Source organism: Panthera onca, chromosome A1, assembly GCF_046562875.1.
Source record: "Panthera onca isolate mPanOnc1 chromosome A1, mPanOnc1 haplotype 2, whole genome shotgun sequence".
NCBI classification, from domain to species: Eukaryota; Metazoa; Chordata; class Mammalia; order Carnivora; family Felidae; genus Panthera; species Panthera onca.
Window position 1 is genome coordinate 126,072,487 of NC_138339.1, and position 18,728 is coordinate 126,091,214.

General features: G+C 45.2%; 1 long non-coding RNA gene across 3 annotated transcripts in view; it reads right to left on the reverse strand.

Moving 5' to 3' along the window:
• LOC132681510 (uncharacterized) overlaps positions 1 to 18,728 on the reverse strand; it is a 221,107-nt gene that overhangs the window by 168,037 nt on the left and 34,342 nt on the right. For 2 of the 3 annotated variants that reach the window (XR_013557166.1, XR_013557167.1), the window contains exons 1-2: positions 15,945 to 16,044; positions 7,967 to 8,015 (exon numbers count right to left, since the gene is read on the reverse strand). This is a non-coding gene — a long non-coding RNA (uncharacterized LOC132681510). Of the gene's footprint in view, positions 1 to 7,966; positions 8,016 to 15,944; positions 16,045 to 18,728 lie in introns of those variants that run through there. The other variant, XR_009611082.2, reaches the window with a different exon arrangement.

Sequence of the window (18,728 nt, forward strand, 5' to 3'; positions counted from 1 at the left end):
ATTTCTCTTTCTGCCATTCTACATATGTTTTACTCCAATTCTATCAAGCCTGAGGGCTACCTCCTAGATTTGAAGGCAGAAGATTCAAAAGTGGTTGACAAATGGAATGGTGAAGACACACGAATTTTATCTGAGAAGTATTCAACGATTGCCTGGAGTGTATCTGGCACTGTGCCAGCCCCACGCAGGCTAGTAAGTTATCGCCCCTGCCCTTAAGGACACATTGCTCAGCAGTTTTCATTTTATTGTATTTAATATTTATTTATTTTTGAGAGAGAGAGAGAGAGAGAGAGAGAGAGAGAAACAGAATCCAAAGCAAGCTCCAGGCTCCAAGCTGTCAGCACAGAACCCGACACGGGGATCAAACCCATGAACCATGAGTTCACGGCCTGAGCTGAAGTCGGACGCTTAACTGACCGAGCCACCCAGACGCCCCATTCAGGAGTTTTCATTTTCAAATGAAAAAAATACAGTAACAAAATAAATAAAATTTTAAAAATGAAATGAAAACACTAACAGCAGAGGTGACTGTGTGACTCCCACATCCTCCCCACAAACTGCCTCCGGGAAAGATAATGAATGTCACTCTGGAGTCACAGCTGCAAATTTTAAAGAACCAACTAACCCAGTAAAGAAGTTTGGGATATGCTGTCAAGCAGCTGAACTTTCTTTGCCCTTTCACGAAAAGGATTTTAATTCCACAAAAAAAGTCATGATGATATAATGGATGACAATTAGGAGCATTAAGATCTGCCACTTAGAGAGCAATAGTGCCCTGAGAGCATCAGATGTGCACTTTGCAGAGAGAGCTTTGAGACAAGAGCAGGGGACTCAGGCCGGACAGGGCGGCCCGCTGCAGGACGCAGGTGCCCTCCCACTTGACTCCACGGGAGTGTCACGGGACGCTCAGACCAGGCACATCAGGTCCAGCCTTTCCACCTACAAAACCCCCCTTTACTGACATGGAGTAGGCAGTAAGACCACTGAAAGGAGATGAGCCAATGGAAAGAGAAAACGAGTTTGGTGTCAGAAAACATGCACATTCTGATGCGACCCTGATCATTAGATGTGTGCCTTTGAGCAAGTCAGGTAACCATCTGTAGTGTTTCTGTAGACTGTGCAGCTTATCAACGGCAGAATTTTAGTGCTCACAGTGCTGGAGGCCGAAAGTCTGAGATCAGAGCTCCTGAGGGCTTGAGTGAGGGCCCTCCTCCAGGTGACAGACATCTTGCTATGTCCTTATGTGGTGGGAGTTCTCTGGAGCCTTATTTAGAAGGGCACTAATCTCATTCATGAGGGCTCCACCCTTACACCTATCACCTCCCAGAGGCCCCACCTCCTGACACCATGATCCTTGGGTGTTACGGTTTCAACACATCAATTTCAGCAGGACACAAATATTCAGACCATAGCAAAAATGTTTACGTGGCCTGTCTGTTTTCATCATCTTACTTTAATCTTTCTTTATCCTTGAATATTATAGTGTGTCTTTTGTGAGCAGCAAACAGCTTTTGAAAAATTTCTCCCCTGTCTGACAATCTTCGTCATTTAATTGGGATGTTGAGTTTACACATCATGTCATTGCTGACACATTTGGGCTTAAATCTACTATCTTTCTATGAGTTTGTATTTATCCCATCTATTCTATACTCTTGTTTTCTAATCCTCATTTCTTTTGGAGATACCTATTTTTTATCTTATTTTTTCTCCTGTATTTGCTTGTTAGTTACATATGCTTTTGCTATCCTTCTACTTATCATCCTAAATATTAAAATATAGCATAATATTTACTTATAAAGTGGTATTTTTTTAATGTTTATTTATTTGAGAGAGAAAGAGAGCATGAGCAGAGGAGGGGCAGAAAGAGAGAGGGAGAGAGAGACTCCCAAGCAGGCCCCACACTGCCAGCACAGAGCCCAACATGATCTCTATTCCACGAACTGCAAGATCATAACCTGAGCCTAAATTAAGGGTCAGACGCTCAACTGAGTGAGCCACCCAGGTGCCCCTAAAATGGTATTTTTTATACTTCCTGGATAATGCAAAGTAATTAGAGAATTTTAACTCCATTTTAACTGTCCTGCCTATTGGATATTGTTGTTATTTTAATATATAGTTTTAGAATATTTTTCTATAATACATATAAAAATAAAATACTGTATCTTAACACATATATGTGGATATGTGTGTGTGTGCATACTCAAACATATTTAAATCTCATAAAACCATATTATTGATTAATGCAACCATTTTTAGATTTAACCACATTTTACTTCTCATCTTCCAGTCACTATTATCTCTCCTATAGTTAACCATTGCTGATTTCATTCACTGTAAATCCATGCTGATTTTCTTTTTTTTAACTTCATGATTTTTATGGACTTAATACATATGCTTTTTTATGCCTGGCTTATTTTACTCAATATTATTCATAGAGATTTTTTTAATGTTCTTGCAACTAATTTTAAACTGCTTATCCCTATGCTGTATAACATTCCATAGTGTGAATATATCACAATTCATTTGTCCTTCCTTTTTTTTTCTGGACACTTGTCCAGACCCTTTTCCTTTGATTTTTAAAATGAGTTTTATTATGATGTACTTAGGTAGTGATTTTCTTTGTATTTACCTTACTTTGTGTGTGGAGAGCTTCTGGGTGGGATATGTGGTTTGGTTTCTTCCATCAGTTTTGGAAAATTCTCAGTGACTTTCAAATACTGCCTCTGATCCATTCTTTCCCATCTCAGTTTCTGGGACTCAAATGATATGTTTCCTGTGCTCTTTCCTCTGTCTAGCATTATTATTGTCTTTCTCTGCTTCAGTCTTGGTATCTTCTTCTGATCTTTATTCTGCTTTATTAACTCTCTGTTTAACTTTATCAAATCCTTATTTCAGTTATTTTATTTTAAGTTCTAGAATTTCTATTATATTCTTTTTATGTTTTATAGTTATTTACTCTAAATCTCCATTTGTTTTTTATCTCTGAATCATGGCCCTGCTAAAATCCCCATCTGATAACTCCCCTATCTGGATCTCCCATCGGTCTGTTTCTATTGTCTGGTTGACTTTTTTCTTTTTTGGTCATATTTTATATTCTTTTATGTCTGATTAATTTTGACCATGAGGCTTGTATTTAGACAGCGTAGATATCATTTGAGGCTCTGGAGGATGTATGCTCCTCCAGAGAGGATTCCTTATTATTTCTGGCAGGCAGTGAGCTGGGGCAGTTCACTTTAATGCAGTTATGGATTGAACTTCATCCTTTGTGAAGGGAGGCCTAATCCAGTATGAAATCTTTGGGGGAGGGGGTCAAAATGGAAACTCTGGGATATTTACCAGCCAGCCCCCCACCCCTCAGCAAGCTCTGAAATCCAATTTTCCCTCAATTGCAGGAGACTGATAAAATCCCTGCTCAGGCTCTTACCCTCTCTTCTGCTGCTATCTGCTCATCTTTCAGTCTTTGTCACAAATTTCCAATCTCCAAATTTTTTGGTGGGGGGAGGGCAGTGAGCTTTGCAAATTCTGGGCACCCCTCTCTGGCTTCCTATGTCTCAGAAACCTTGAATCTGCTAGTTTTAATGGTTTCTCTAACTCTCTAACAGTTTCAGACACATTATTCTTCCAGTATTTTTTTTTCAGCCTTTCTAAGTGTGGGAAAAGGATCAATCTGAAATAACCTACTTTGATATTTCCAGAGGCAGAAATTCACTACTATATGCTTTTATCTTTGCCAAATTGACAGATTAATTGGTACCTCATTATTATCCTATCCCCATATCTAAGATTAGCACCGCAACAGTGGAGGAATCCACCTTCAAGTGATTGGAAAATTAAATCACTGTGTTTAAAAGTGACCAGAGGTCGTTTTTATATCTGAAAGTAGCGCAACAGTGATGAGACCTACCCTTGATTTAACCAATGTGTAGGGGGGAAAACGACTACCCACTAAGCAGGTTTGAAAAGGCAGTAGCTGGGAAAGAGTTGTTTCATGATCATACCCTGCTAAATTATGCTCATTCAATAAAATGCTTACAATGAGTACAACAATGAGAATCACAAAAACACCACAATTAATATTTTGACAAAATATTCTGCCACTTATTCATTTACTAATTCAACAAATAATGATTGGACACCTAACACATGCCAAACTCTGCAAAGTACTCAGAATGGAGTTGTATATGATGAGGGGCTGGTAGTCTTTCCTACACAGTTTGAATTAAGAACTATGGCTCTGGAGGGGCGCCTGGGTTGGTCAGTCAGTTGAGTGTCTGACTCTTGATTTTGGCTCAGAACATCATCTCATGGTCATGGGATTGAGCCCCGCATCTGGCTCCACACTGAATGCGGAGTCTGCTTAAGATGGTCCCTCTCCCTCTCCCTCCTTTCCCTGCTTGCGCATACTCTAATTAAAAAAATAAATAAGCAAACAAAAAAATAACAAATTCTGGTTCTGTAGTCAAAAAAGATGTAATTTTATGTTCTCAGGGACAAGAGAGAAATTAATGTAATTTAAGTAACAAAGAATATAATTAATGTTATACAATACTATAGTATTACTATACAAGAAGATGAACTTATGCTATCACTGACTGAATGAATGATTCATCCTCCCTGTGCTAGATTATCTCTAATGTTTTTTTCATTGAGTTCTCATAGTTTGTGTTCTATGACCCTATAAAATCTATGGATGGTGGTGAGTGAGAACGCATTTTTAGGTTCAACAAGTTCTTAACACCCTGAGACACTAGAGGGCAGGAAAACCACACCAAGAAAACAAAACAAAAAAAAAAACAACAAAAAAAACCACACATCCCCTTGTTGGATGATAGCATGGTGAGAAAAGGCTCTTGCTAGCCTGCATACTTTCTTCCTGCCTAGGAGGATCCTGCCCTGACCAGCCGGCATGGATCTTCCTCAGCACTTATATCTCTGACATAGGTCAATTGCATCACCGTTTTCCGGCTCTCAATCCTCTCTGCAAAGACTATCTTCAGGATGGAAATTCACAACTCTTGACCAGAAATAAGATGTAATATTTGAAACTGGGACTATCCTGGGAAATTTCCGACGCGAGGATGTTACAGCCAAAGCCTCTCGAGTCTCTAAGATTAGCACTACAACAGCAGAAGAGTCCACCTTCACTATGAACCTTCTGGTTCATAGAAGTTCACTCGTTTATTGAGTCAGAGCGGAGAAAAGCAAACTTGCATATTGTGTACCTAATACTTGTTTGTGTGAAAGCGATGGAGACGGGGCACAGGATAAAAGCATTTGGGGGATGACCTCACATCTGCTGTGCTGGCAGCAGGCACCCCGGTGATCACAGAGCCGAGGCTGGAAACTTGCGTGTGAGTGTGCAGAAAGAAATCAGAAAACAGAGGCAGGATGGTTCTGTAAAGTGGTAACAGTGAAAAACCGTTCCTTGTCAATTCAAAGAACAGGAAGTACAGGGACAGACTTCAAAGAAAGCAGGAAGGATTTTTATTTAAAACCAAGGGAAGTATTCTCTGATTCTGAGGTATAAGTTACCATGGGCAGAGCCTTACGCTATCGATCAACAGGACACAAGACTAGGGAGGGCCCTGTGACTGCGCACGCCCCAACTGTTCAGTGTATAGGTAAGTAGACTGGGACCCAGTGAGAGGTGGTCTTACACAAACTCTCACAGTGAGCCTCCGACAAGGTCACTCCTATTGCAAGTCTTGGTCCAAGATGTTGATTCCTTAGACTGAAGGTCCAGGCTTAGGGAATAGGTGATTTGGGGTTGACCAACTGGTATCCAATTATTGTTGGCATGGTTCCCAGAATGTGTTGAAGTGGTCCACTCAAAGCTAGGATTAGCCAGTTCTAGCTGGCCATGATTGTGAGACTTGGAAAACCATCATGTTCCCAGAAAATACTTTTAGACAAGAGTCTCTGCTCAGTTGGTCAGTTCCTTTTCTTGGGTATTCCAATCCTTCCATTGCCCAAAAGGTTCAGTGGTCATTGGGAGAGGCTGATGGGCTTATGTGACCACATATCTAACTCTCTGCTTTATTAAAGGACTAATAACTATTTTATCCAACCTGATGTTCCTACCTTTCATCTAACCCAAGAGAATCTGATTTTTGCCCTCTTTTATTAGTGAAGATGAGCTTGTCAATTAGTTGAGATCACTCAGAGGGAAATGGAACGGAACTCATATATACCTTATACTCATTATGAACCAGATAGTCAGAATGCTACTTTGAGCATAGGGCTATATTCAATTCTCAAAACAACCTTGTTAGGAAGAGATTTTCATTCCCATTTTACAGACACAGAAACCGAGGTTCAGAAATGTTAAGAAATTGGTCAAGGGTCAAGGAAATTCTAAGCTGCAAAGTCAAAATTCACAACATGGTGGGTCTCATTCTAAAATACATTTTCCCTCCAATATAAAGAGAACCTTGATTAAGTAACCTAGGTACCAGAATATAGGGTGCCCAAACCATGGCAGAGAGAACCAGGAACGAAGGGGTTCCCAGATAGAAAGAGGATCTCTTCAAGTTGGCTGAAGGCTGAGCCCAGGGCCTATGACACAAAGTTAGGAGGACAGGGATGTGCTTTTAAAGTAGAGGCGGCCAATTTAATAATGTCAGATGTTAATGTTGCATGACGCTTTGTGCTTTATGAAGCACTTTTGTGTGCATTATCTCACTTGTGTCCCACTGCAATTCTGTAAAACAGGAGGAAATGATATTGCTACTGTTAGGTGATGTTTGAATAGATTGTTATGTAATTTGACATAGTTGAATAATTTTTCAGAAGGAAGGAAGGAAGAAGCGCCAGGTCTGTTGTACAGTCTCTCCATGTTCCACAAGGGAAAATTTGGCCTCACGAGGGTCAATTTCACTGCTATAACAGGAGCCAAGGCATTGGTGAAAAAGAGAGGGATCTTGACTGTCCGCCTTGCAGAAGAAACACCACTTTGGACAACGCCCACAGGACCCTCTCTTTTGCCAAGGTGTGTGGGCCCTGGGTGTAGTACAGACATGAAGCCTCCTGCATGTGTCATTCTCATTCATTTATTCATTCAGTTACCCATCCGCAAATGGGCATGGAGCACCTACTAATTGTCTGGCATTATGTTAAGCTTATAAAGAAAATGGCGGGTCAAAACCAGATGTTGTCCCTGCCTCACTGACCTGGGACTTTACCCTTCCTGCCTATCTGTTAGGTGTGTACTGAACTCTAACTGGGGTTTTAACTTTGATTCCCCCAATTACTAGTCAAGTACCTTTTCATGTGGGCATCCACTAAAATGCCTTGTGTGAAGGGATGAAATGAACAGGTCTGTATTACTGTTTAAGGTCTCTCTGGCTCCAGTATAGAGAATGGACTTAAGGGAATCTGCCAGAACGCTGGTCCAGCAGCCCAACCCTAACAGGAAGGCAGCTCGGGTCAGGGGCAGAGATAAGGCACCAGACTCTACAAGGAATTTAGGAGATAAAATTGAGAGCAGGGTCTTCAAATTCCTGAACATCTGCAGGACTTGAAAAGAAGAAATTAGAATTTCTGGAATTGGAAATTGGAAATCTTGGAATGTCTGAAATCACAGGTTTTTCTTAAAATACTTCCAACATTCTTTATACTCCTTAATCACTCTTATGGTTATCTGAAAAAATCTGTTGGGTACTTAAGAATAAGTAAGAAGAATAGGAAATTTTAAATTTCATGTCTTTACAAAGAACGGTAGCTTGTAGCAATATTCCAACACTGGAAAAATGCCAGCAAATGTTATAAGATAGTATTCCAATAATGTAGCATTCAGATCTCCTACCCAGATTAATGATGCTACACAGAATCACATGTCAAAATTGCCAATTTAAGAACTTAATTTGTTTGTAAAACTCATTATTTCTTGGAACATCATCGGATTTGTATAAAGCATACTATGTGCATAAGCGTATTAATGCTCATTTCATTTGTAGGGATGACTCACCATTAGCAGCAGACAGAGCCAGGGACACCACTTATAAACACGGCAACAGCTACAAGAGAAACAGATTAGATTGTGATCATCTGGGTTCCCAGAAATGTCCTCCTTAACCTTTGTCCTTGTCAGTTTCTGCTCTTGCTTGAAGCTTGAAGTCACTGGCTTCTTTCCAACCAGCACCATCTCTGTTACTTGATAAGCTTTACATCTCAAAGGAGATTTGTAATACTTATTTCCTATTTTCCTGACTTCTTGATCAATTTTTCTCAGAATTGGGGATTCAGAAGACTGCAAATTCCCTGAGAAATGCTGTTACAAAATTCTAGAATGCAAGCATGGGGCTTGAGGTAGACTGACATGTTCAACACTCTGGCTGAGAGATGGCTGATAAATCTCAAGCCTGTTTATATCTGTGTTCTCTCCATCCTTCAGACTGCTTAGTCATCATGTAGACAGTGAGGTAAATAAATAACCCTACCCTATTATACACAATCAGAACAAAATTTCCCAACAATGAACTCTTAATCCTCTTTGAAAAAGTAATACACCTTTAGAAAGAGCATGGAACAAACCAAAATACAAATATTCCCCCAAATCTAGGGCTTTTCCCATGGGACCATTGAACCCTGGACTTGGGAAGGAGAGAAGATGGGTCAGATAGAGATACGAACATGATTCCTGTAGGATAATTTTCTCTTAGACATATTACCAGATTATTCATGGATTTCAACCCCAAAACAAAATATTTTGCTCAGTCAATAGCTACTCCTAAAGATCAGGTGGTTATCAAGGATGTCTAGAAAGGGGAATCCTTTTGCATAGTTGGTGGGAATGCTAACTGGTGCAGCCACTGTGGAAAATCGTATGGAGTTCCTCAAAAAATTAAAAATAGAACTACCCTAGGACCCAGCAACTGCACTACTAGGATTTATTCAAAGGATACAAAAATGCTGACTTGAAGGGGCACATGCACCCCCATGTTTATAGCAGCACTATCAACAACAGCCAAAGTATGGAAAGAGCCCAAATGTCCATCAACTGATGAATGGATAAAGAAGATGTGGGATATACGTGTATACAACGGAATACCACTCGGCAATCAAAAAGAATGAAATCTTGTCATTTGCCAACAACATCGGTGGAACTAGAGGGTATTATGCTAAGTGAAAGAAGTCAGTCAGAGAAAGGTACATGTAATATGATTTCACTCCTATGTGGAGTTTGAGAACTCCAGATGAACATAGGGGAAGGGAAGGAAAAATGAGATAAAAACAGAGAGGGAGGCAAACAATAAGAGATTCTTAAATACAGAGAACAAACGGGGCTGTGGGGGGAGGGGGCTGCATTAAATGGGTGATGGGCATTGATGAGGGCACTTGTTGGGATGAGCACTGGGTGTCACATGTACGAGATGAATCACTGGGTTCTACTCCTGAAGCCAAGATTACACAGTATATTAACTAACTTGAATTCAAACCAAAACAATAAATAAAAACTAACACTAAAAATATAATAAAACCATCTTAAGTTTTGAAAAGATTAGGTGGTTGAAAGTTTGAAAGCATGGCTAAGGGTGTCATAGTGAAGTATGCATGTTTTTTTAAAAATGTATTTTTATTTATTTATTTATTTATTTATTTATTTATTTATTTTTGTAAGTGAGCAGCCGAGGGGGAGAGAGAGACAGAGACTCTTAGGCAGGCTCCACGCCCAGCCCAGAGCCTGACTCGGGGCTCGATCGCAAGAGCCTGAGATCATGACCTGAGCCGAAACCAAGGGTCAGACGCTTCACCTACTGAGCCACCCAGGCACCCTGAAGTATATACATAGTTTACAAGATCAAGATAAAAAGTATTAATACAGAAATAAGATAAATCCATTGAGATTTTTTTTTAAAAACCTAATTTGATTCTCTCCACTAGCAATAAACAAGATGTGTTAGATCTTAGATCCCTAAGATGCGTTAGAAATTCAGGGCAGAGATGAAAGCAGAGATAGAATAGTCTGTCTACTGGCTTATGGCCGTGGCCACTGGCAACATTTCTAACAGCAGTGTTTTCTCCAGAACTGTGACATGTAAACTTACCTAGGAACGTATAGCAACTTACAGTGCTGAAATCTACACCTGGGCCGGGAAGACACTTGGCTGTTTGCCACTAAGTAATCAAGACCCCTCTGGGCATTTGGCATGGTCCCTTTTGTTCTGGTGCATTTGTCATAGCTTTCCCCACAGGGAATTATTTCTCAGGGTGTGTAGGAACGGGAAAACTGGGAAGAAAATGAAGATTGCAGAGAGAAGAATACAATGTGCTAGAAGAATCTTAAAGACCCAGAGCTATTTATAGATCTTGAAATAAATGGCCTTCCTTTGATTGGAAGAGGCACTTCTAAAAGAACTTAAAAAAAAAAAAAATAGGACAAGAGATTGGTGGTAAAGGGGGAAAAATTATCTAAGACCTGTCTGTCTGGTATAATTTTTTCTTAGGAAAAAAAAAAAATCAGAATTGCCACATTATCACATGTACCCAAAGGGAGAAAAAGAAGTTATTTGAAGAGGTGGCAGGTCTTCCAAAAAGGTTTCTTTTTCTTTCTTTTTGGAGGCTACAGATAAAAATCAAGAAACTGACTGAAAATTGGAGAAGAAACGTTTGGCTTGCTGGTGTATTTTAGGGTCGAAGTTTATTTTGCAAAGGCATGTGTGGTTAAAAAAGTCAGATACGAGGTCAGCGTATTCTTAGAAGACATTACATGCCAGGAGAACTGGAAAATACTTGCACAATTGTATTCACTCATTTTTTAAGTATAAATTACTTACTTGACTCCAGTTCAAGCTCATTGTGAGAAATCAGTTCAATTAAACAAAAATACAGAATAACAGAAACAGGCAATGAGGAGGACTTGGAGCCAGATCTTAATCGACTTCACGGCTAGTGGGCATAAAACAGGTTATCAAAATCTGCCAATCACCCAGGAAATTTAAAGTCATCAAGAGTATTTTAGAGCAGGGATTATCAGCCATGGTTGCCCACTGAAAAGCTTGAAGAACTCATAAAAATGTTTGATGCCTGGTTTGCAGCAACTTTAATTTGATTGGTCTGGGGTCAAGACTTTTAAATGATCCCCAGATAATTCTGATAGTCAGCCAAGACCAAAAGCCACTGACTAAGAAGCTAATTAGGGCATCAGACTCCTAGTACCTTTGTGTCTGTTCATTATCTCCTGGGAATCTGAAATCTGGGCTCTTCCCCTGGGCCCAAGTTGGGCCAGACAGGGAAGACTTGCTGTGAATGGGGATGTCTCTTCTCCCTGCTGGGCCCTGACCGCTCTTTCCCTTTCTGTCAGTTTAAAACTGTGACTCTGTTGCTCCTTGTTCACCAGTGTTTCCCCTTCATCTGGGAGATCAAATGTTTTGCTCGATCCGAGCAGTTGGTGGTGCAAACTCTGTAATTATATGTGTAGTTCTTCCTCTTTTCTTCTGCTTTTCCTTCTTCTTCGTTTCGTTTTGCTTTTGTCTAGACCTTGATTTAAAAATTTTGTGAGGGGCGCCTTGGTGGCTCTATCAGTTAAGCGTCTGCCTCACGATTTCTGCTCAGGTCATGATCTCACGGTTCCTGAGAACAAGCCCCGTGCCAGGCTCTGCACTGAGAACACGGAGCCTGCTCGGGATTCTCTCTCTCCCCCTCTTTCTCTCTGCCCCTCCCCTGCTCACTCTGAAATAAATAAACAAACAAAATTTTGTGACTCTCAGATGGGCATAAAACAAATGGAACTGTGGCTTTTGCTTCCCAGTCTACAGAGCTGGCTCCATCCAAGGGCATGTTTCTTATACTAAAACCTCTTTTTGAAAACCATTTATGTCTTCTGGCTGGACATTGCCCTGCGACCCAACGTGGCTCCGGCTGCCAGGCTTCCACCTGAGCTTTAGGCAACCCCAGAACTGTTAACACGTGGCTGTCACACAGCAATTACTCTTCGACACAGGCATTTAGCCGGAGCTCCTACAACGGCCCTGCTCCGGGATTTCACACTGCTCCATTAATGAAGATGCGGAGTGTGGCATCCTTAGAAGACACGTTCGCCAGCTGGACAACCCAGGCAGATACAGTGTATCTGCTTTCGGGCTCTCTGTTCACATTAAGAGCCCAGGGTCAGCTTGACCTGAAGCAGAACACAGGCAATCGGCCCCACAGGAAAGAATGGTTACTGTTCCTTTCCTGTGAATTTCAATCTCTTGCCACCACCTGCAACTCAACCTCCGCCAGGCCTCCACACACAGCGGGAGGGCCGAGGGCAAGGGGTGGGGTCTTCTGAGCTCCCACATTCACCACCCCGGGGCTGCTGCTTCTTTCTCCTTCCTTTTCTCCCTCCTGCCAAGTGTCACCCTCTCCTGCCAGGCTGTGTGTGGGGCAGGGGTGGGGAGAAGGCCGCGTGCCCTACGAGCACCAGGCAGGGCAAGTGTGTTTGCTTCTTGATCCTAAGACAAGGAAACCAAATCTCCGGGGCTGCACAATTGAGATTTTTGTGGATTGGACAAAATGAGGAGTAGCATTCGGCTACCGCTGGTCCAGGGCACGGCTGGCTGCGTCTGCCTTGGTTTGGCCTCCAGCCCTCACCTGCCATTAGGCAGAACCCCTGAAGCCCGTCACTCTGGTGGATCAGCCCACTGGAGTCCTGTTTGGGCCCTTTTAAGGCTCAACAGTGTAGAGCCCACCTCCCTGCCTTCTCCACAGGAGCCAGCCATGAGGGAAACGATCAAGGTCAGCATCAGCTGCTGCTACCACCAGCCCAGGGCACCCCAAACGCAAGACGATACACGTTAAAGCAAACAAATCCCCTTTGCCACGCCCTTGGGTTGGTTTTGAGCTGACTACTCATTAGCCATCTAGCCTCTGGAGCAGCGGTTGTCCAAGTTCCCAACTCACTTGGGGAACTTGTTATAAATGCAAATCCTCAGGTCTCACCTAGACCTATTAAATCAGCAAACTCTGGGGGGCGCCTGGGTGGCTCAGTCGGTTGAGCATCCGACTTTGACTCAGGTCATGATCTCACGGCTTGTGGGTTCGAGCCCCACATCAGGCTCTGTGCTGACAGCTCGGAGCCTGGAGCCTGCTTCTGATTCTGTGTCTCCCTGTCTCTGCCCCTAACCCACTTGCATTCTGTCTGTCTCTCTCACAAATAAATAAACATTAAAAAAAATTTAAATCAGCAAACTCTGGATGGGTGATTCTGAGAGCCCCTGTTTAGGGGTACTGTGTCAATGTGGTTGGGAACTGACGGGCTTACGAACTCTTGAGCAAATGACCCAAGCTTACCAAGCTTCTGTTTTCTCATCTACACAACGGGAGTATGAAAATTCTGCCCCCACTGGGTTGTTTTGATGTTTACATGGAGTGAAGCATGTCCAGGGCTTAGCAGGTAAAATCCCAATTAACACGAACCCTGGCTTTGATCCTGTGTCACCTTGAATGCCAGCTTTGTTGTTGCCTCTTGTGTTTCTGTCATGGAGTTGCCCTGAAAGCCACATTCAGGGAATGGACCTCACTGCCACCCTGCCTCTGGATGTGTGTCCTACCCTTCTGTACTGTTCCTGTTGCTGTTAGGTGTTTCTCTCTCCTGGGCAAGGCCTCTAATGGACAGAAGAATGCCCCAGGGTTTTCCTTTTCCAGAGAAAGGCTTGCAGGGGAAATGGCAGGGTGGATTTTCAACAAGACAAGCCTAGGGGCTCTGGCTAAAATCACAGGGACATTGGTTCCTAACGGTGCCCCTGACAGAACCCGGTAAAGGAGGTGAGATGCTCAAGGGCAGCATAATAAAACCAGTAACAGTACCTACGGACCTACGGGTGAGGACTGCCTATGACAGGACAGATGCTTAGAGATGGGGACAGGGCTTAGGTGACACCCAGCTTGGGGTGGGAAGAAGGCAGAAGAGCTTTTCCAGGGAAACTCTCAGTCCTCAGAGCTTGATGGCTGGTGGGGACACCAAACAGAAACTTGTGGTGTCATAGAGGCTCCCAGGTTTCCAGGATCAAGTGTGTTTGAATTGTGAATCTTAGCTCAGCCACCCACTAGACAAGGTCTGAGTCATGGGGCATGTCATTTCTCTGAGATTTTATTTTCTTCTTCACCAAACAGACAGAATGAGGATTCCATTAAATAAATCATTGGGGCGCCTGGGTGGCTTGATCGGTTAAGCTCTGACTTTGGCTCAGGTCATGATCTCACAGTTTGTGGGTTCGAGCCCTGTGCGGGAGCCTGGAACCTGCTTCGGATTCTGTGTCTCCCTCTCACTCTGCCCCCACCATGCACTGTGTCTCTCATCCAAGAATCAACATAAAAAAAAAATTTTTTTTAATCATGTGAGAGCACTGTGCAGATTAAGAGCACACGCGCAGGCCTGGTCAGGCGTGGGTGTTATCAGGGGCAGCCGGTTGTGGAATCTCAGAGGGGCCTGAAGTTTGGCTTGGCCACATAGCAACTGTGTGACCTCAAATGGGACCTCTTCCAGCCTCAGTTTTCCCACGTGTGAAGCGCGGACAATTTTACACGCCTCCCACACAAAGTCACCGCGGGACTTACAGCCAGGGGGCCCGAAGACCCCAGGGCAGATGAGACACACGCGTGTCGTTGCCTCCCTTTCTCCACAGATGAGCTATTGTAAGGGACCGGAAAGGCTGCATCTCTGAGGGCTCTCTTCATGCTTATCACTCCTGAGCCTGTGGAGTCAACTCTACCCAATGCTCAGCTGTCGGGCTCATCTCGCATCTGTTTTGAGATTCCTGGGGTTGAAAGGACAAAGACTGCTTTCCTCTGCGTGGCCTTCCCTCCACTGGCAGTCAGTTTTTGTGAACAGTCCCTAGGCTTCCCAACAAAAGGCTATATGGGGGTTCCCCGGCGAAAGGGGCCCCCTTAGCCACAGCATGTCCCATGAGCTGAGTCACGGGCATATTTAGCAGGTGACCATCATAGTATTCTTAAAGCCTCTCCCCCCTGGCTCACATGTGAAGTCTGTATCAGCTGCCACACCTGGGGCGTTCACAGGAGAAGACGGACAGTCCCCCTTCACGGAGTAAACAGACCCCACGCTGTCCCCTAGAGAACAGCCTCCTGTATGTCTGGATCACACGTAGCCATCTATGATTGTTTCCTTGTGAGCTGGGGTTCCTCTATCGGCCGCGACATGCTCCCGCACAAAGCAGCCATCAAAACCTCTCACACAGCTCTTCCGCTCACAACCCATTTTACCAGATGTTCCTCAGGAAGCTAATGCCCCCGACCCACAAGATGACACAGTTCCTTCACACTGTAGCCCTGGTTTCGTTAGTTTCTGGGTTTTGCCCTCCTCCTACAGTGACTGCTTTCTTTTCTTTCCAAACTCACCCAGGCCCCCATCTGGGCTTGGTTTCGGCCTCAAGGCCCAACTCAGCACTTCTGTTTGCTTTTGTTTTAGCTACTGTAACAGCAAGCAAAGTATCGTTATGTTTAGCTTCTTGTTGTCTGGCATTTCCTTCCGTTTCCAGTGGCTCACCTCCCCTGGAGCAGGTTCCCTCTCTCAATTCCACTGGTAACGTTTACTTTTAGTAACTGAGTCCAGGAGTTCATGCTCCAGACTGTAGGTGATCCCACGACCATCCAGGAATCCAATGTTCTTCATCCCCCAGCCTGTCATCCTGTCTCTTCCCAAACCACGTTTCTGTGACCCAGGGCTTTTCTAGCAAATTGCACTTGTGACAGTGACTAAAAGGATTTCTAATTCCAGCATGTGGTCTGGGGGGGGGGGGGGGAGGGGGGAGGACGGGGAGTGGGGAGCAGGGTTCCTCCATAACATCAAGCAATTCTCAGACACCAGCTGGGTAGTTTACAATTCAACAAAATTATGACACTATCCACCCTGAGAGAGCATGAGATCCCACAGGAGAAAAGCCCAGTCCTATCAGACCACCGCTCTCCCACCTCAGATGCCAGGCTCAGGCCCGGGTCCTTACCTGTGGCTCAGAATGCCTGGCTACAAATAACACGTTCCAATGACGTCCTCCTTGAGTTGAATTAATTTGCTAGATCCCTGGTTTATGTTAAAAGGGTGTAACTCAGGAACAGTCAGGTAGAGGACAAGCACAGGGCAAGGTGTGTGGGTGGGGGGGCGGGGTGGGGAAGGGTGGAGCTTCCACGCTCTCTGGGAGCGCGCCACCCTTCCAGAATCTCCACCCGTTCCCCACCCTGAAGCTCTCCAAACCCTGTCTTTTCCCCACCACCTACCTCCCAGTTTTTATGGCGGTTTCATTCTATAGGCCCGATTGATTACATCAATGACCAATGGAGATGGCTTCCACCTGGTTGCCAGGAGAAGCAACCTGTGACTGGAGGTTTGGAACTCTCAGTCCCACCCACAGACTTCTGGGGAAAGGGCAAGGCTGGAGATCCTTAATCTCAGGTGCAGGCCAAACGTCACCTCATTAACCTAAGGAAAGACACCATCATCACTCTCATTGCTTAGCAATGCCAAGGTTTTTAGGAGCTCTGTGGCAGGAACAGTGGACAAGGACCTAATATATATTTCTTATTATAAATCACAATATCACTTCACTGAAAGCGAATGCTACTCTATTTGGTTTCACTGTTCCCTTGTGGGTATGCCTTCACCTCTTGGGGGAGATTATACTCTTTTTAGGGCAGGTGCTACGTCCTTTACAGCCCCAGGGAGAGGGTTAGGAATATGGTAGGAATGCAATTTCTACCATGTTTGAGGGAATTAAGGGAAATAAAGAGCTTGCTCCGCAGTCAGGGTGCAGTGAACTAATACAAGCACTGGGGGGCAGTGGAGGACCGAGCTGTGAGCTTGGTCCGGCCTCTGGGAGGTAACCCAGGGGTTGGGGGAGTGGGAGGGAGTACAGGTAGCAGTGGGCCCCTGACAGCACAGCCAGGGAGGATGGCCCCGGAGGAGGCTCTCCCACGAGATTTGGAGGAGGGGTAAACAGGAGGAGAGGAAATGACCCACAGCCAAGCCTTCCAATTTTCCCACCATCATCACCCCTGAAGTCCTGGGACTGACTGGGGAGCCCACAAGTCAGGGGAGGGGGGCGGACATTTCTTCCAAATGAGCATGCCCCCTTGGTTCCAGACACAGTGCTGGTACAGTGGGGTCCTGTCCTTCAGGGCAGCCGGCCTAACCCTGGCCCACAGCCCAGCCAGAGTCATTGAGCGGAGAGACCACACTGTCTAAGGCTTCAGGAAGCCAAGAAAAATACCCCAAAGCAGAGGGATCCATGGGCTCAACCAAGCCAACACCACCAAGTGCCAGTATTTCCCGGGAAATATGCCAAAATGCCTTTATCCCTGACGGCGTTGCCAGCCAGTAGAGCCGGCCTGTCCTACCACAGGCGCCTGCGCCCTGCTCTGAGCTCACACAATCAGAGTACTTCCGCTGGTGATGGGAACCCACTTCAGAGAAACCTTTCACCGCGGTGGTGGTGGTGGGGGGGGGTGGGCAACCGGGATACAGAGGGCAGGTGGGGGTTGAAGCACAGCGAGGGTTTCGGTACTCTCCAGTAGCTGCGTGTACTGTAGGCCTTGACCTTGGCTGGAGCGCTAAGTTCCGACTGTGTTTAAGGCAAGGATTTTCAAGGTCAGAACTTTTCAGCAGAGAAGCTTCGATGACGGTTGCAGCCGTCAGGCAGGCGTTGGAGTTAGAACACACAGTGGACTGGCTTGGCCCTGGTGGCTCAGCCCAGCGGGGTTTCTTGCCTGCAGTGTCTGAAACGATGTGCTGGGGAACTACCCTCTGCGTGACAGCTGCAGTGAATTCTGATTTATGGCTGCTGTGCCTCCCTCTGCCACCTGGGGCTAGGAGCTTTTGGAAAGGCTTTCTGGCAGCCAGTGCAGGTCGTTCCATTCCTGGTGCTCCCTGGCCCGCTGGGGCACTGTGCACCCTCCCTCTGCTGGCCGCGTGGAGGGGAGAAGGCGATCCACCTGCCTGGCCTGCCTCCCGGGAGCCTGGTGGAGCTGCCCCCCACCTGGTGGTTCCCAACCCCCCTCTGCCTGCAGCAAGGCCGGGGCTCACTGCGTGCCTGCTCCAGCTCCTGCGCTCTGGGGAGCCGGCCTTGTAAGGCCTCCCCTGCTACACCCTGTCCCTGCCCCCTTGCCAGGCAGTGTTCCTTTGGCCCTGTCTGCACTCGCTCTTTCTCACACGTGACCAATATTTCGTGCCATCTCCTCTCCCAGGCTGTAAAGCCCCTGCACTATAGGGCGATTGTTCCTTCTCCTTATTAAATTAACAAATGTTTATTGACTAACCACCATGGGCCAGGCACTGAGCTAAGTGCTAAGGAGCAGGAGAGCCATGGTCTTGACCCTTGTGGGGCTAATAGCCGAGCAAATAAGCAAGTACACAGCAAACAAACAAATAGGTTACAGAGAGTGTAACACGGTCCCCGAAGAAAGCAGAGCTTATGTGACTGGAAGGGGATGGAAGCTTCTTTCAGCACATGGACAGGAAGTGACGGTCCTGTTGAGGCCTTGAAGGAAGAAACTGCCTGAGGCTCAGAGTCCTGTGTGTCTGTCAGCTGGCTGCTGTCCCCTTCTAGGCACACCCCGGGAGAAGCTGGCCCAGGGGCTCCGCAAGTGCAAGGCCCTCTGGTAAAGTAGGCTTGATTTTCTAGAAACTGATGGACACCTGGTGTGAGAGCACAGTGATTCGGGGGTAGCGGTAAGATATGCAACAGTGAACCTGACATGTCTTAGAGGAGTTCCTAATTTCCTACCAAACTGCCCGT